This window comes from Saccopteryx leptura, chromosome 5, assembly GCF_036850995.1.
Source record: "Saccopteryx leptura isolate mSacLep1 chromosome 5, mSacLep1_pri_phased_curated, whole genome shotgun sequence".
NCBI classification, from domain to species: domain Eukaryota; kingdom Metazoa; phylum Chordata; class Mammalia; order Chiroptera; family Emballonuridae; genus Saccopteryx; species Saccopteryx leptura.
In genome coordinates, this window is record NC_089507.1 from 203,911,547 (window position 1) to 203,929,838 (window position 18,292).

The 18,292-nt window shown below is 45.2% G+C and overlaps 2 protein-coding genes and 1 non-coding gene across 4 annotated transcripts in view; 1 reads left to right on the top strand and 2 right to left on the bottom strand.

The window, feature by feature from the left end:
* The window catches only part of EYA2 (EYA transcriptional coactivator and phosphatase 2), a 200,504-nt gene extending 188,534 nt beyond the window's left edge, over window positions 1-11,970 (bottom strand). The window contains exon 1 of one of the 2 annotated variants that reach the window (XM_066387608.1): window positions 11,575-11,970. The gene's annotated coding sequence lies outside the window, so the exon portion shown is untranslated. Of the gene's footprint in view, window positions 1-4,472; window positions 4,624-11,574 lie in introns of those variants that run through there. The other variant, XM_066387607.1, reaches the window with a different exon arrangement.
* The window catches only part of SLC2A10 (solute carrier family 2 member 10), a 170,632-nt gene that overhangs the window by 60,251 nt on the left and 92,089 nt on the right, over window positions 1-18,292 (bottom strand). The gene's annotated exons all lie outside the window — the stretch shown is intronic.
* On the top strand, window positions 15,905-16,008 carry LOC136407299 (U6 spliceosomal RNA). Its single transcript, XR_010751854.1, has one exon. It is a non-coding gene; the product is annotated as a U6 spliceosomal RNA (small nuclear RNA).

Genomic DNA, 18,292 nt, shown 5'->3' on the forward strand with positions numbered 1-18,292 from the left:
TATACATTCCAATTAAATAGGATACTGCTCCTCAGACACTAATGGATTCTTCCAGACTGTGTAAAATCCCAAGACTGTAGCTACCTGAAGAAGAGTCAGGAATATCCCCAGGGGCAAGTAATCTTCACTTTCTTTGAGTATTTCCAGGAGTGAGTACAATTTCATAATACCCTAGGTACACCACTCTCAGAATGTGTGGACCATGTTCCACCCATCACTGTATCTAAGTTGTGTGACAAATCCCATAAAGACAGCATTGCCCCATGAACTGGTGAAGAGTTTAGAGCTCAGAGGATTCGAGTGACCTGCCCAAAATCACACAGCAGGCGGGTGATGGAGTGTGGAGTCCATCCTCCACCTTCCCCAACAGCTGCCCAACCTCTGACAGCTCTGCTTCATGGCCCCACGTGATAGCCAAGGGCCTGGCCTGGTGCTAAGAGGAGGACACACCTCTTTGGTTGGCAAGAAACTGTAGAGGTTCTTGAAAAGACTGTCACCTAGAGAAGGATGTCACAACCCACTGCCGTTACTTTTTTTCAACTTGTTGTTCAAGAAAGAGTCCATCCATTCTCTGTGTTAAGGCAGGTAAAAGTCCACAAAGACTCAGGCTCATTGAGGATGAGGGATGCTACAGAAATGTTAGAATCAACCATAAATAACCTCAACCGTAAGTAACTGTGGGTCAGGGAAAGGTCTCTACGATTGTCCACATGCTTTTTCTAGAAGGGCTGCAGGTCATGTGGAGGAAACAGGTCTGTGCTTTGGGTTAGGGAGACCTGTAATAAAATCACTGGGCTGCAGCTACTTGACCTGACCCAACCTCAGTTTCCCCATTTGTTAAATGGGCACACATGCCGTGAAATTTTTACTGTTGTTGAGAGGATTAAATGAGCTTTCTGAAAGTGTCTAACACATAATGGCTCCTGTGAGAGACTTTCAAATCCACTTCATCCCTCTCCAATTCTCCTCCCTGAATATTGAGATTATTTTGATTCAAAACTCTCAGATAAAGGCATACTGGTATACTTTAATTCTGCAAAGTCTCAGAAGTCTGGGGTAGTTCCATTCATTAGATAATAAGACAAGGTTGAAACATTCATAGGGGTAGCTAACTCTTACACACCCTCACCATAGCCCAGTGCAACCCTTAATCTCCGTTCTGTGAATAGGGAAACTGAGGCACAGCTAAGAGTAATAGAGATGGGCTCTGAACCCTGGCAGTTGGGCTCCCAAGTCCCAGCCCTCGGTGACACACTCCACCATTTGTACATCTGCTGAAGACCAGGATTTCGACTAGGCTAGCTTGTAGAGCACATCAGATCTGGAATATTCTGTGTGGGTACCATTCAGTGCTGGGGTTAGGTGGGGGCCATGCGTCTTTGGCAGGATAAAGTAAGGTGGAAGGAGAAAAATGAGAAAACTTTTGTTTTTCTTTTTCAATTCATTAAGGTTCGGTGGGGTGAGCAAGAACCTCATTTTTTTTCTTCCTATGACTTCCCTTTTATTTTAACGGGGAAACGTGCATTTCAAAGACTGCTCAATAGCAGCGTTGAAGTCTCAAGTTCAATCACAATGTCCCCATTGTGGCTGGGGGACTCCTTGGCCTTTAAGCTTGGGTTATAAAAATTTGGTCTGAGCCCAAAGTCTGGCTTTAATAGAATATTTTAATTTTGTTTAATGAATATTATTTTAAATCTGTTTGGCAGTTTTAAAATGTGTTCTTTTATTTTCAAATTAAAATTTACTAATGTGCAGTACTTTCTTGGGGGTGGAGGTGCAGTAAGGAGTATGTGGGGGGGTGATAATAATACAAGCTACCATTTATTGAGTGCTTACTATGTGCCAAACACCCTGCTATGTGCTTTAGTGTGCAACCTCTTTAACCTTCAACAACCACCCCGCGAACAGTGGCCCCAATTGCCTCCACTGTCTGGGAAATCGAGAGGGTCAGCCCCTAGCCCACCGACGTGGCACAGTCAGTGAGCGATTGACTTAATGCTCAGACTAGATCAGAGTGCAGGATCTGCACTGTTAACCACAGCCCCACATTCTCTCAATATTGAAAAAGGACTTGACCGACCAGTTGCTTAAAGGCACATCACTGGCCCAGAATGTAATACCCTGTAACCCTAAGCGCAGCAATAGCTGGCGTGAGCACAATGGCTAGCTTATTAAGCATTCAGTGTAGACAGGCACTGGAGCAAGGCAAAGTGTTTTCCATGTATTACCTCATTTAAATTCTCACAAAGGCTCTTTGAAGCAGTTGTTATTGTTATTATTATCTCAATTTTATAAAGGAGAAATTGAGATCCAGAGAGTCTACCTAAGTCATTTGCCTAGGGTCACGCAGATTGTAAATAAATATATAATAATAAACCAGTAACCGACACTGATGTAATCCATACTCTGCCACATACTATTCCAAAGACTTTGTATTCATTCATTTGATCTCACAAGAACTTTTTGAGGAAGGCATGTTATTATCATCCACCCTGGTTTTCAGTTGACGAAACCAAGGCACAGAAAAGCTTGGTAACTTGCCCAACGTTCAGTAGCTGGTTGGTGCTGAGCAGGAATTTGAACCTAAGCAGCCTGACCTCCAGGGTTCATGCTCTTCCTCTGTAGGTTGTAGATCAAAGCCAAGGCTTAGGCTTGGGGTATCTGATCGCCCCCCCACTTCTACCACCTCTTAAAGAAAGCAGAAGGTGGTTATCCGTCAGGGCCAGGGAGTGGGTCACAGCATTGCCTGACACAGCTGTAGGCACAGAAGCCAGGAGACTGCTCTAACTGGCTCAGGCATGGTGTCGTCATTGGGTGAGGGTCTGCAGAGCTGGGGGAGGGGGCGGTTTCCATCCTGCTACGGGGCCATTGGAAAGCTCAAGAAGTCATATCACTGGCCCCTGAATCCTCAACGGGAAAGAAGAGGCAGTGAGATATTGGTGGAAACACATTGCGATCCTGCTATCAGAAGTGCCAGATTGGGTCCTTCTTGCCTCTGGAACCTCAGTAATTAGCCGAGCACCTGGAACACAGCTCAATAAATACTGTTGATAAAAATGAGGGAAAGAGCCCTGGCTGGTTGGCTCAGTGGTAGAGCGTCGGCCTGGCGTGCAGGAGTCAGGTTTGATTCCCAGCCAGGGCACACAGGAAAAGCACCCATCTGCTTCTCCACCCCTCCCCCTCTCCTTCCTCTCAGTCTCTCTCTTCCCCTCCCGCAGCCGAGGCTCCATTGGAGCAAAGATGGCCCGGGCGCTGAGGATGGCTCTGTGGCCTCTGTCTCAGGCGCTAGAATGGCTCTGGATGCAACAGAGTGACACCCCAGATGGGGCAGAGCATCGCCCCCTGGTGGGCATGCCAGGTGGATCCCGGTCAGGCACATGCAGGAGTCTGTCTGACTGCCTCCCCGTTTCTAGCTTCAGAAAAATACAAAAAAGAAAAAAAAATGAGGAAAAAAGTGAGTGCATTGGTAATTTTCTCCCATCACATGTAATGTATCAAGCATGTAGGAGGCACTTTATTAATAAATAAATCGGTGAAATGGTTATATGAAATGTCCCAAGAGCGTGTTCTTCCTTGTCAACAAAATTTGTCTTGTCATATTGCAATAGCTCAGGAGTCAGCAAACTTATCCTGAAAAGGGCCAGATAGAGAATGTTTTAGGCTTTGCAGGGCATGTGATCTCTGTTACTTGAGTTAACTACTCGACTCTGCTGTTTTAGTATGAAAGCAGCTTTAGTCGACGGCGTAGACCAGCTAAGTACAGTGATGATGCAGCCAGCATTTCCACTGACTCCAACTGCAAACTTTCCCTACTTCCTACAAGGACAGGCTGGAGAGTCTGAGGAAATGAACAGATGTCTCGTTTTTGAGCCCAACTTTTGTACCTGATCATCGGTTAATATCCCCAAGGCTAAACCAGCTCTCCCCAGGCAGATACGTAAAGGAAAAGTAGTTCCCATAACACCAGAGGGACAGGCTAGGTGGCTAGCCTGGTGCTTAGGAATCAAAACTGGATTCAATCCTGGCTACGACACAAGCCGTGTAACCTCGGACAAGTTAGTTCGCCTCTCTGAGATTCAATGTTTGCATCTGTAAAATAGGGATAATATGAATAAAAGCACATTCCATCTAAGGCTATTTAGAGACAAAAATATAAATGTTTGCTTAGCACAATGCCCAACACATAATAAGTGTTCAATAAATAGGGGCTACTTATTATTTCCAAATAAGTCTTGTGTTCTCTTAAAAATAAAAAAGCAATTCACTAAAAAATCAGTGCAGGCACACATGCACAAGAGAACAGCAAAGCAGCAGAAAAAGACAACATTTCCAAAATCAGCTCTCCAAACACACTCCAGCCAGGCATTCCAGGAGTCTCAAGGTGTCAGAAAATTCTCCACTTTAGATCAAGCCCCCCACCCCATCTCTCTGTCCCACCCCCCACAAAGCCTGCTTCTGTATCCTTCTATCACCTTGCCTTTCTTGTCGCTGCCAGAGCAACGCTGAAGACATTTGGAGCGTTTCAGACATTTGCTGAGTTGAAGACATTCTTTCTCCTCTCCGGCCCCCCTCCGTTCCACACCCCAACATGAACGTCTCCTGGGAGTATGGTATCTTTAGCCAGAGGACAGCTCAGGCCCATGGCAGGCCGGAGGTGCATAATCTTCTCGGCTCCAGTCTTGTTCACGGCTGGATGGGACCAAAACTCTGTTTACAACATCAGGGGCAAGTCACAACTTGTTATGCCACATGACACCATCCCAGCAGGGAGTCACCACTTCCTGCTACTGTACCAGTCACACAAAAGGCCAGAGGTGCAGGAATCTGGCCCCTCTGTTCCTTCCCTGCCACCGTCTTTCCAACTGAGAAGGACATTCTGACCTTTACTAGGAAGGCAAATGTTTCTAGAACACCCCAAAACCAAAGTTCCTAAACGTGCAAATAATACACATCCGCAGAAGGAGGCCACCTCTCTGTGGGGACACTCTTTCTGTCTCTCCTGAAAAGAACTTTTCTCCCTGCGTGAAATTTCCATCAGCACCTGAGCTGGAACCAAACTCAGGGATGCAGAGGACACTATTTCTGTCTCTGTATTTCAGGGAGCTGCCGATCAATGAAGATCCAAATGTTAAATACACATACATGTTTGCAGGAATAAAACTTCATTTTGGAAACTATTAATACCTTCACCCCAAAGTTACTACAGGAAAGGGGATGGGAGGTGAGGAAACTGACCAGAAGGAACACAAGACATTTTCGACCTTTGGCTTCGGTGAATCCAAACACCAGGAATGAAACATCTGCTTTGGAGTAAGGGGCCCTTGAACCCGCTTTCTCTCTCGAACAGCGAGAGGGGTGATTTGAAAGAGAAGGAAATTCCAGCCCTCCTATCTAATTTTACCCCAAGAACGTCTTCGATCGTCCTCAGAATACAAATTAGATGGAGACTACACAACCGTGGGCTCAGAAACCCCCTTCCCGGGTCCACTTCACTAAACACATCTATCAGGCAGGAATTTAGAGTTGGCCGCGGTAAGAAGGACTGATGATTTTCACCCTGTTTTGGTGACCTTCATAGGGGCTTATTTATGCACTTTAAGCTCATGACCTAATACATGTTGGTTTGGCTTCTCTTCTCATAATAGCAGCCTGTAAAAAGCTTTTGAGAATTCCCCGTGTTTTCTTCTTTTGGGTCAAGAAAATAAAAATCGATATCTAAGTACCCTTCAAAAGCTGGTCTGCACAATCTAAAAATTTGGAATGTTTCCACTAGGGCTAAGGATATCTCTGAAAGCCTCAAAGATCATCAAATGTTTAGGGCAACACTTGCCATTATTAAGGTGAGATATTTGGTAACTGGGCCTGTGTGAGAATTAGCTGAGAGGAGGTTTTCGGACATAAGTCAAACAATGACATTTAAAACTCACGTTAAAGCAATTACCGCGCGGAATTTTCCGTGTTTTTCCCATTTCTTAAACAGAAGTGTATATGTTTTCAGCATAGTTCCTTGCTGTAATTTTCTTTCTTGGCAAACCCACGTCTTACCATGAAACCCAAAGTATGCACGCTACAGAAACAATAATGGTTGAAACAGACTCGGCTGTCTCAGGCATGATTTTTCTTGACGAAATTAAAATGTCTTTTGGCTAACACACTGTATATTTCAGTTATGAAAGATGATTCTTGGGAGATGGCTGGGAGAGAAAGGGGAACTGACAGATTCAGCTGCCGCGAGACAAAAGGAGATTGCTATATTCATACAGTAGTCGGGCCCTCCTGTGCCTCAATCTTTGGGGAAAGAAAGATGTTGATTTTATCATTTTTCTTTAGTCAAATTCGCAGGGAGTTGACAACCCTCCTCGAAACGACTGTGAGCAGATATGGGCGGATGTGTTACATCTAGGAATGGCACAGATTTTTAAATTCTCAACTCTACTATGTGCTCAAAAAAGAAAAAAAGAAAGAAAACAGAAGGAACACCGAATGTCACGGCCATCCACACACATTTTCACATTATGGACACAACACTGATATTAAATGACGACATCATTTCTAACCTCTTTTAAATACTTTGTTCATTCAAAAGTGAGCATCATCGGGCCAAGACAGTCGGGCCACGGACACGTTCTGAAAATTGGGAAGAATAAACCTTTCTCCCCGGTTAGCTGTTCATCTAAGTTCCTGTTGTAAATTTCGGCATTGATCTGAAACAGGAAGACTGTTCAAAGACGCTTGAGCAGACGCATCTGTGCCCGAACTAGTGTCATCAGAAAGGTGATGACAGCGATGACGAAGCCCTTGTTACAGGCCCAGGACTGTGTGCAGACTCCCTCTCATCCATTCTGCCAGGCTGTGTCCCACAGTGGGGGCCCCCACAACGCCTCCTGACCCTCAGCCCGCCTGTCCCAGACTCAGGCGACCGATGGCCCCCTTTACCCTTCAAAGAGGCAAAGAGAAATTATTCCAGTTAACCTGACTCTTGGGACCACCTGTTCCAAATTATTCTTCGCTTTCCAAATGTTTATAATCTACTCCTCAAACAACAACCCACCCATAGCGATCCAGCACCTTCCAGTAAACTCGATTTGGACTGCCTCCCGTAACATTTTAGGGCCTTGCCACTGCTGATAAATTTATTGACTCCCTTTAGGAACTGAAATGTGTGGGGTTCTAGTATCGAAGGAACAAATCAAATTAGCCCTTGTAAATAAACAGTCATTTTCCTTTACGGAACCATCCACAACCTGTTAAATATCACGACACACAAAAGCTTATAGCTGTGCTTTCTAAACGCGTAATAAAATGTTTCTCCTGTTTAAAACTACAACAAAGAACTTCAGGGTAAAGTCAGAAAATAATTGTGTTCATGCACTTAAAACCACTCAAATTCAGCATCTCTCTCTGCAAAAGGGAGTGAGGGCAGAAATGTCCTCTGGGCCAAGTGTTCACAGCACATGAGGAAGGCAGAGGTCTGAGGCCTATGTTCCAGTTTCACTTATTCTGTGGCCTCTCACGAGGAATTTCGGAGGCTTAGTTTTCTCGTTAACAAAATTGGGATAATCAGAAGAATAGTAATAAATACCTAACTCAAAAGGTGTTGTGAGGAACACGTGTCCAGGAGTTGACTTCAGTCCTGGCATACACGTGCTCAATAAATGGCCGCTACTTTCATCATTGTCATTAACACAAGGATATAATTTGCAAATGGAGAGAAAGGTCAAAGGCACCAATGCAATGAAAATGAGCAAAAAGGGAAAAAGGCAGCAAAAATAAATATAAAAGCCTAGCTTTTTTTTTGTCCTCTTTCCCCTAAAGACACTAGGCAGGTTCTTTCCTACCTTGAAATTGATTTTAAATCACACACAATAAAGAACAAGTCCTTGCCCTTCTGATTCATTTACGAGGAGACAAGCGGGTCTGAGCCAGTCACTCTAAGTATTTGTCACCTGATTGAGGGGGGTTAGCCTGGGATTAGGAGAGGTGTTAGTCAAACACCATTAGGCCAGTTAAGATCTTCAAATAGAGAAAATGAAGCATTGTCTCGAATTCTCCAGTTCTCCACTGATTGTTTTCCTACCAGAATCTTCTTTTGTATGTGTGTGTGCGTGTGTGTGTGTGTGTGTGTGTGTGTGTGTGTGTGTGTGTGTTTGGGACTGTTTGAACTGCCATGAACGATGGGGGGTGGGGTGGGGAGTGGGCTATTCAGAAAACTGTTATGATATTGGGGGATGGGGATCCGGGAGGAAGGTGGGGAGTGTGTGTGAGTGTATGTGTGTGTTTTCTGTCAACAGGCTGTGTTTTCTCAACTCTGGGGCTAATTCTCTGGAAAGGGATTCCTTTGAGTGGAGTCCACCAACTCCTTTCTCAGAGCAGCTAACCAGAAAAGTTTCCCTCCACTAACAAAACCAGACTTGGCAGGAGTCAGAAGGCTCAGTCTTTGGAGGTAACTGAATAACCAGCCACTTCACGTCCACAAGCTCCACAGATAAGAACTACATAACTACATAATTAGGCAAATTCCTCCTTTATATAAAATCTTTGGAGGAGGAAGTTTCCTCTCTTCCAAGGGATTCATGTCCTCTCAGTTGGCCTACACACACACACACACACACACACACTAACACACACACACACACACACATCACTCAAAGCTCAAACACATCACATGCACCTCTGACCTGTGGCCACTGCCTAATACCCTTTTTTTCCTTCCCCAAGCATTTTTACATGAAGGAGGCCTGTCCAGCCAAGACAAAACTGGACCCCAGTTGTAACTTGCACCCACCCCCTTATTAGCAGATAATGCTCTGTGCACAGTGTGTGTGGATATTTAGGGATGAGCAAATATCTAAATAAGTTATCTCCCTTCATTTGCTCCTGACAGCCCCGGGCTCTCTCTCTCTCTGCTGAGAGAGGCATCTGTCATGAGCTGCTGGGAAGCCCACTTATGCACCATAACGGCCTGTGATTTTATTATACAAGGAGTTTATTGCTGGCCTAATTAGTTTCAAACTGGGCATTCCAGCTGAGGACACCTAAAAAACATCTGGTGGAAGGAGCGAGAAGGAGTCCCCGTTCTGTGCTGGTTATGGTTGGATTTCTGCATAACTCCGGTCTCCTGCGCCGGACACAAGTTATCTTTGGAAAAGTAACTGAAAAAAATAAGGAAACGGTTTCTTCTTTGTGGGAAAGGAGTCATCTAGTCATGGGGGAACCAAACACATCTTAAAGTGGACGTGCTTGGACTGCGTGTACTTTTTCTCAAGCTGCCGAGATCTTGATAGCTGGCTTAAACCTAATTCAAAATGTACTTAGCTACACACCACAGGGCGACTTTTTTTTCCTGAGGACTTTTTCATTCTCCCAATGGCAGCTAGCATTTTATGAATTTATCCGTCTGGAACAAGGCTTGCAATCTCTTACATGCAATTTAAAGCAGAAGCAATACCGCAGATTTGAAACAGCATGTCTTGGGTGTTTTTGCCAAATGGTAATCCTATAACAAGTAAAAAAAAAATCATATCTCTTTATGATGTGTTTAATACAAAGCAAAAGGCACGAAAAGAAGATTATGAAACTTAAGTGATGAAAGCATCTGTTTTTTAAAACTCCCAATGTATTGGGATAACATCTTCATTTTATTTATTTGATTTTACTTCCTTTAGTTACTTAACATCTAGGAAAGAGATTTATGTACTTCTAGAGTATTCTCATAACACAGCCACTCTAGGTGAGCTATTTCAAGATGGAGGGAAAATGCTGGTTTCTTTAAGATAAAATAATATATTGTGAAGCTTAAGTTGCAAGAGAAGAATAGAGTAACTTAACTATGCATGCGACAAATGAACTCATTTTAAAAAGTTCAGGTCCTTACAAATCAAGCCAGCATTGGTTGAAATTGCAAAATTTGGAGTTTCCTCCAAAGACAAGATTTTGAATACAAACACAATTTTATGCGTAGTCAAAAGCAAGATTCAAACCATCTATATTTGTTATATAAAATTTTTATTAAGTCGCCTTCATCTGAGGTTGTTTAAATGCAAGGAAAGTTCAAGGGGTTTAAAGTGACGGGGAGAGAATGAGAAAAAATGGGTCAAGTTGACTGAAAGATTTTTTTGCACAGATTATTTTTAAAAGGAGGTTCTTCTCTCTTTTCCCCAAAATGGGCCATCGACCTGTAATAAGGCTACTAGCTCAGAACTCATACTCTGGTAGCAAGAATGGAAAGGCTCATGAAATTAATACATTCAGTTTGAAATACAACAATTGTCCTCTGGTCATAATTTCCTTTGGAAGGGAGCTCCCTAACTCAAACATAATTCAGCACTCAAATTCTTACTTGATGTTTGTAAATCATTCCACCTCCCCTCTGCTCTGGCAAACTACTCCCTGCTCTGATGTTCACTCGTTTCACTACACCTCGTAATTAAAAGGTACCTCCACCAGGAGTGATTTATACCTCAACGTTATAAAAAAAAAGTAATTAAAGATTACGTAGCATTTCGGGGAAAGGAGAAAAGAAAAAAAACAGTATCCATAAAAATGCGGCATCGGTTTTTTTTTGTTTTTTTTTTCTTAAAATAATTCAGAACGCAGCGGCGTGCACGCTTGTCACTCCTAGCCCAAGCTTTGCTTGGGGGTGACAGGGATCTCGAACCGCCAAGGCGCCTCACTTTCAACAGTTGAGAAATGCGCATCGAGAATTTTGTGATGCGAATATTTTTACCCGTCCAGCTTTCCTAGCATTCTTGGAGCTTATAAACTATTTATTTGGGGGCAGGAAATATACTTAAGGAGCTAGGGCCAGCACGGCCGGTCAGTAACTTCCAGACTATAGGGCTAAAAAAACAATTCCATTCTCTACTTTCACCCATTACAACAAAACCCTCGCCTCCTTCTAAGCATCCTTTGGATGTGAAGTTTTTAAAGTTTCAACTCCTACTTCAGCAAGCGCCAGGACGCCCGCTCGGGTACAAAGTCCCGAGAGCTGGACCAGCGCAGGCCGAGCGCAGACGCGCTTTAAAAAAGAAATGTAGCCCAAGGAGAAGGCTCAGCGGGCCGTGCCAGCCCCACCCAGGGGCTCCTAGCGATTGCTCCTCGGGTACCCCATAAACAGCGCGCCCGAGAGCGCGAGCTGGGATCCCGCTGCCGGCGCCTCTTCTGTCCGACTGGGGGAGCGCCCCTCATCGCGAACCACCCGGGCCATAAAACGAACCAAACGCAGTCAGTCCGGACGCGTCTACACCGCTTGCGCGCCATGCACTTGTCCCGCGCACGCGAGTGCAAACTTCAGGTCGTTGTTCCCCAAGCGCACGGGGAAACTGAGGCCCGGAGTTTGGGATGAACTTTCTCGAAAAAAGATCTGTCTGCTGTCCCGGCTGCCCTTATGCCTGAGGAGCCCTGGGAGCCCCGGGCGCCCCGATCCGGCCCGTGCGACCCCATGCGCCTCGACAGCTGCGGAGGCCCGGGCCGGGCAAGTGCCGCAGAGTGGCGCCAGGCGAGGGGGCCCGCGTCCACCCCGGCCCGGCGAATCCCGGCGGGCGGCCCGGCGTGGGCGCCGCGCGAGGTACTCACCGCGCGCAGTGGAGAGGGCGCCCCGGCGCCGTGCGGGCTGGCGGACCGGCTGGCGCGGGTCCGAACCGGCGGGGCAACTGCGGCGGGCACGTTACCGCCTCTGCCGCCGCCGCTGCCGCTGCCTCCGCCTCCTGGGCTGCAGCGGCTGCTGCCTGCGCGGGGAGGACCGGCCCCTTCCCCTCGCTGGGCCGGGCCCTTCTTCTGCCCCCGCCCGGGTCCCCGCGCCGATGCGTGGGCGCGTGGGGGCGCCGAGGCGCGGTGCTGGGCTTGGCGGGCTCACACCTCCGGCGCCGGGACGCGGGACTCTGGGCTCTGGGCTCTGGCCCTGCAGCTGCCGCGGCGCTGCTCTCACCGCCTGCAACCCAGCCGAGCACGCTCGCTCCTGCGGGTCCTGGAGGAGGCGAGGGCCCAGCCTCCTCCCCACCCACCGACACCCCACACCCCTCCCTCTGCAACCCAGGCACAGCCCCTGAGAAAAGAAAGACTGCTTGGAAGGAACCTCAACAATTACACGGAATGTATTCATTCATCCACCTATTCATTCAACCTATATTGTCTACTGCGCCGGGTACAGCACCTGGGAGATTCAGCTAGAACAAGATAGACTAGTTTTCTGTCCTCCCGGAACTTACATTCATATGGGGACGCAGACCCTAAACAAACAATCAAGTAAAGAATCAAGACAATTTCAGAAAGTTGTAATTACTAAGGAGGGGGAAATTATGTACTGTGGTAAGGGGACAGGGATTTTAGCCAGTGTAGTCAGGGAAGACCTCTCTGAGGAGGTGACACCTGCATTATGAGAAAGTGCCATTGCTGATGACATTCGTGGGAGGAGAGTTTAGGGATCTCTTTTCACCCATTTTACAAATAGAGAAACTGAGGTCCCCAAAACTTTATTGGCTTACCCAAAATCAGCGGTATAATTGTCTCCACACCCCCCTCATTACTGCACCCCACTTCCTTATCCCCTCATGGCCGCCTCCTTCAGTCTTCCCCACAGTAAACTGCCTTGAACAGTCATGTAGCATTTTTTCTCCCTCTCCCCCACTCTGTAATGTTTGTGAACTCTGTTGTGGAACGCCCAGGATGCTTCAGTTCAAAAACAATACCAACCGCTGCCGTTTGTTAAGCTCAGTAAAATGCAGGATACCCAGATAAATCTGGATTCCTCAGAAACAAATGAATTTTAGTAGAAGTATGTCCTATGCAATAGGTAGTACATACTTACACTAAAATAAATAAATAAAATAAATTATTGTTTCTCTGTAGTTAAATTTCACTGAGTGTCTTGTTTTTCTTTTTCTTTGATAAATCTGGCACCTCTAAGCCCCACCCTTCTTATTTTTTTTTTAATCCCTCAAAGGAACTGAAAGGTAGAAGCTGTTAGCATGCCCCCTTTCACAAATGATCAAGTCTAAGTTCAAAGAAGGCAGAAAGCGGCCAAGTTAGGTCGCCTGAAATTCAGGTCCAGCTGAATTTCCAAAGCCCTTGATTTTGAGGGTTATTGGGAAGCTGATGAAACTTAAGCTCCTAGGCCCCTCGCTCGCTGGGCCACTTTCTATGGATAGGGGCCTAGAAATGTGTCTACATAGTCACCTGTTCACGTCAAGTTAACAGAAATCACTTGGTTTCAACATTTAACAGCAATTGGCAGAAACCATTGTCTCTTTCTGCTTAGACTCCCCACTCTCACACTGATCCTGAACAGGGTGGTGTGGAGTGGCCACTGGCATTTTGGGGGTTCAGCCAAAGGCAAGTTGATTTGGGACTCTGTGATGTTTGTGGGATCTCTCAGCTTCCTAAAATCTGAATTTGTTGTGATTTCATTTCTTACTTCAAAGAAATACTCACTTTTGCGCCTTAATTTTGGACTCATAACTTTGTATGCTTTTTCTTAAACAGGACCTCCAAATTGTGGATGCTGCAGGCCCCACCATACCTGGATCCACCTCTGGTCATAGCTTATTTCAACCCTTTTCTATTCCCCAAAACTTCAGACAAGAAAACATTCAGTGAGGACATCTGTTCTCCCCTCAGCCAAGTAAGGGTTAGACCTGCTCCTTCTAGATCGAGATGACTCTTCTGCTTTCTAGACACCGAATGAACATAGGTACTTGGCATGGATCGTCTCACATCTAAAATGAAGATGACAGTACCCACCTTTTATTATTATTGTGACAATCCACTGAGCGCATGCTTGTAAAACACTTTCTACTATGACTATTACTGGCACAAGCAATTGCTCAACAAATATTATGATTGCACATACAACTTTACTTCCCATCACACCTCTGCAAAAAGCTCCAAGTCATTATCAATAGAGCGCCTTAATACTCTCCAGAGGTGTTTAATTTACCTTGGCCCATGAGCCTTAATATAATGTTGTTTAAACAGTGGTAATAGGCAGAATTTTTTTTTCCCCTTGAAGGAATAGAATGGAAAAGACTGGAATAGAAAATACCAAATGAATTGCATGCAATAAGAGTAAGTGGTGTGTGTGTGTGTGTGTGTGTGTGTGTGTGTGTGCGCACACGCGTATACTGGATCAAAATGTGAAATGTATTTCTTCTTGCAGATCATGGGGACAATGTCGAAGAACACATATTAACTATGGAGTCCAAAGGGTTAATTGGTTACTTTCCAACCACTTGACTCCTTCACCAGAATCTGGCCCATTATTTCATACATCAAAGCCACACCCCACAGCCCCCTGAGAGAGCAACAGGAGGCAGGTGCTTATTAATTTTATTTTTCTTTCTCTTAGGACGATTCTCAACCCTGGCTGCACATTAGTATCTTCAGAGGAGCTTTTAAAAATCTCCATGCTGCGGCCCCACCCCAGACCAATTAATCCAGACTCTGGGGAAGGGACTGAGGCCTCAGTATTTTTTAAAACACCCCTGGTGACTCCAGTGTGCCACAGGGAGAGGGTGAGAGCCCCTGTCTTTGGGAGGATAAGTACTTGACTCCAAATTCACAGCAGATGACGTTGAAGCTGAGATAGGACTTAAGGCTCCCAATTCTTATTCAAGACCTTGAAATCCGTCCACCTTCCTATGTAGGAATGTCGCCTTTCCATCCATTTCTTTACCTTGATTTCTCCTTGTTGAGTATTTGGGCTCATTTAATAATGACCAGCATCATTATCTCAGACAAGATTTGGAAATGTTAAACCATGAAGCAGATTCTTTGGAGTGTAGACCACAGGCATGCTTACTCCAGAATAAAACACTCCCTGCCCTGCCCCCTAGAGTCTTCCAATAAATGCCTTCTGAAGGCAGAAGAATAATCTAACCTCGAAAACTACAAACTTTTGCCCTGGCTGGTTTGCTCAGTGGTAGAGTGTTGGCTAGAAGTATGGAAGTCTTGGGTTCAATGCCTGGTCAGGGCACACAGGAGAAGCACCAGTCTGCTTCTCCACCCCTCCCCCTCTCCCTGTTCCCCTCTCTATCTCTCTCTTCCCCTCCTTCAACTGTTGCTTGGTTAGAGCAAGTTGACCCTGGGCGCTAAGGATGTCTTCATGGCCTCTGCCTCCAGTGCTAAAATAGTTCAGTTGCCAAGCAATGAAGCAATGATGGGCAGAGCATTGCCAGTAGGGGGGCTTGTGGGGTGGATCCCAGTCAGGCAAGCACATTCCGGTGTCTGTCACTCTGCCTCCCAGCTTCTCGTGTAAGAAGAAAAAAAAAAGAAAGAAAGAAAACTACAAACTTCACAATGTATTCAACATGCATCTAGATCTCCTAAAAACACACGTGTATTCTCCCTGCCAAATCATGCCTTATTTTTATACACATTTCTTTCCCATGTGCAAAGATATCCTTTACAGAAAAAATTACTCTATTTAAAAATGCATTTATTTAAACCATGGTTCTTTCCAAAGAGGATTTGAGGCAGCATGAAAAAACATATACGTGGCAGCAGGAAAAAACAACAACAAGAAAGTCTGGCCTGTGGTGGCAGAGTGGATAGAACATCAACCCGGAATGCGGAGGTCGCTGGTTTGAAACCCTGGGCTTGCCGGGTCAAGGCACATAGGAGAAGCAACTACTACGAGCTGATGCTTCCTGCTCCTTCCCCCCACCTTCCTCTCTAAAATCAATAAAAAGAAGAAAACAAGAAAAATAGTGAAGGGGAAACATGGGCAGGAAAAGAAGTGAAAGTCAAGGGTGAGGTTTGCACACCGATGTGGGCTAAGAGATCCCGAACACGGGTCCGTGGTGGACGGGGAATTAGATGCTCAGTTTCCTGGCAGCCAATGCAAAGAAGAAAATGTGGTCAGTTACATCACTGCCTTTCAAACTTTCTTTTATTCAAAAGTAAGCACGTTGTGCTCATTTTGGCAGCATGTATGCTAAAATTGGAACAATACAAAGGTCATCATGGCCACTGCGCAAGGTTGACACACAAATTAATGAAGAGTTCTGTATTTTTAAAGTTGAATTAAAAAGAAAAAAAGATCAAATATGCATAGAAACTCAGTGTGAAAAAAAGGAGGCGAAGCCCTGGCCGGTTGGCTCAGTGGTAGAGCGTCAGCCTGGCATGCAGAAGTCCCGGGTTCGATTCCCGGTCAGGGCACACAGGAGAAGCGCCCATCTGCTTCTCCACCCCTCCCCCTCTCCTTCCTCTCTGTCTCTCTCTTCCCCTCCCGCAGCGAGGTTCCATTGGAGCAAGGATGGCCCGGGCGCTGGGGATGGCTCCTTGGCCTCTGCCCCAGGCGCTAGAGTGGCTCTGGTAGAGGCAGAGCAACGCCCGGAGGGGCAGAGCATCGCCCCCTGGTGGGCAGAGCGTCGCCCCCTGGTGGGCATGCCGGGTGGATCCCGGTCGGGCGCATGCGGGAGTCTGTCTGACTGTCTCTCCCTGTTTCCAGCTTCAGAAAAATACTAAATAAATAAATAAATAAATAAATAAATAAAAAGGAGGCGAAGGATCCCAGCCCCAATTTCATGCCTCACACCTTCCTCCCGCAGGTACTTCTAAAGTGTCTTAAAGTAACTGCAGAAGTTCTGCAGAGCCAAGTTCAAAAGCAAATGAAGAGTGAGCTGTCCATTAACCAGAGGTCTAGAGATCCTTTGAGAGTGGAACACTTTGTGAGTGAAAAGACACTATTCATAATAGAGCATAAACCAAGATTGTCCCAGGCAAAGCAGGATGACTTAGACATGTCCTGAGAACCGAAGACGTATCAAATTTAATCACACAGAAGGTAGTTGCAAACTTCCATGAGTGGACCATGAGCAGACCAAACTTTCATGAGTAAACTAGGGGCTATGAATAGCCCTTCTTGCAGTTATGAAATTGACATAATAGTTCTCGTTATGGTTCAGGGCATCCCATCCACATTTCTGACAATCCTTCAGTGCCCTGGACCAAATCATTGGTTGTTATGCAACTTCATCATACTAAGAAATGGTCTCCCCAAACCCATGGGATGATATAAGGATTTCTACGTGGATATTGAAAATGCTTTTTTTGGATGTCTGAAGTTTCTTATCTCTGCTGGAATTTCTAGAACCCATGCCAGAGACCTCTTTGGCAGTCTGTGGAAGTCTAAGGACAATATCTCAAAACAATGCTTCTAAATACACAAAAATGCATATAATGCACACATGGTGCTGGAAAACTAAATATCAATAAAGAAAAATGCTGACATAGATTCTTACTTTATGTTATACACAGAAACCAACCCAGAATGGATCACAGACTTAAATGTAAAACTTAAAACCATAAACTTTCTAGAAAACGTGGGAGAAAATTATTGCAACCTTGGGATAGTTAAAATTTCTTATAACACAAAAACTACAAACCATGAAAGAAAACATTGATAAATTAGACTTCATCAAAATTTGAATCTCTTGTTCTTTAAAAGACAAAATTGAGAAACTAAAAGGCAAGCTACAGACTGGGAAAAATGCAATACATAAACTAGACAGACATAAAAACCATATAAGGACTATATAACAAATATATGATCTTTTACAACTCAATAGTAAAATGACAAATAACTCAATTTTCAAAATGAGCAAAATTTTTGAACTGACACTTCAAAAAGGAAGGATATATAAATGGCCAATAGGCACATGAAAGCTGCTTGACATCATCAGTCGTCAGGGAAACTATAATGAAATGCCATTACATATTCATTACATTGGCTAAAATTAGAAAGACTGACTATAGCAAGAGTTGACAAAAATATGGAATAACTAGACTCTCATATATTGTTGGTGGAAAATAGTTTGGCAGTTTCTTAGAAAGATAAAAATTCCCTTTCCATATGACCCTGCCACTTGGCACCCAAGAGGAAGTCCACACAAAGATTTGTATATGAATGTTAACAGCAAGTTTATTTGTAACAGCTAAAAACTAGAAATAGTGCAATTGACCATCAACAGTTAAAGGAATAAGCAAATTGTGGTATAACCATACAATGGGTTACTATTCAGCAATATAAAGAAACAAAAACGCCCTGGCCGGTTGGCTCAGCGGTAGAGCGTCGGCCTAGCGTGCGGAGGACCCGGGTTCGATTCCCGGCCAGGGCACACAGGAGAAGCGCCCATTTGCTTCTCCACCCCTCCGCCGCACTTTCCTCTCTGTCTCTCTCTTCCCCTCCCGCAGCCAAGGCTCCATTGGAGCAAAGATGGCCCGGGCGCTGGGGATGGCTCTGTGGCCTCTGCCCCAGGCGCTAGAGTGGCTCTGGTCGCAATATGGCGACGCCCAG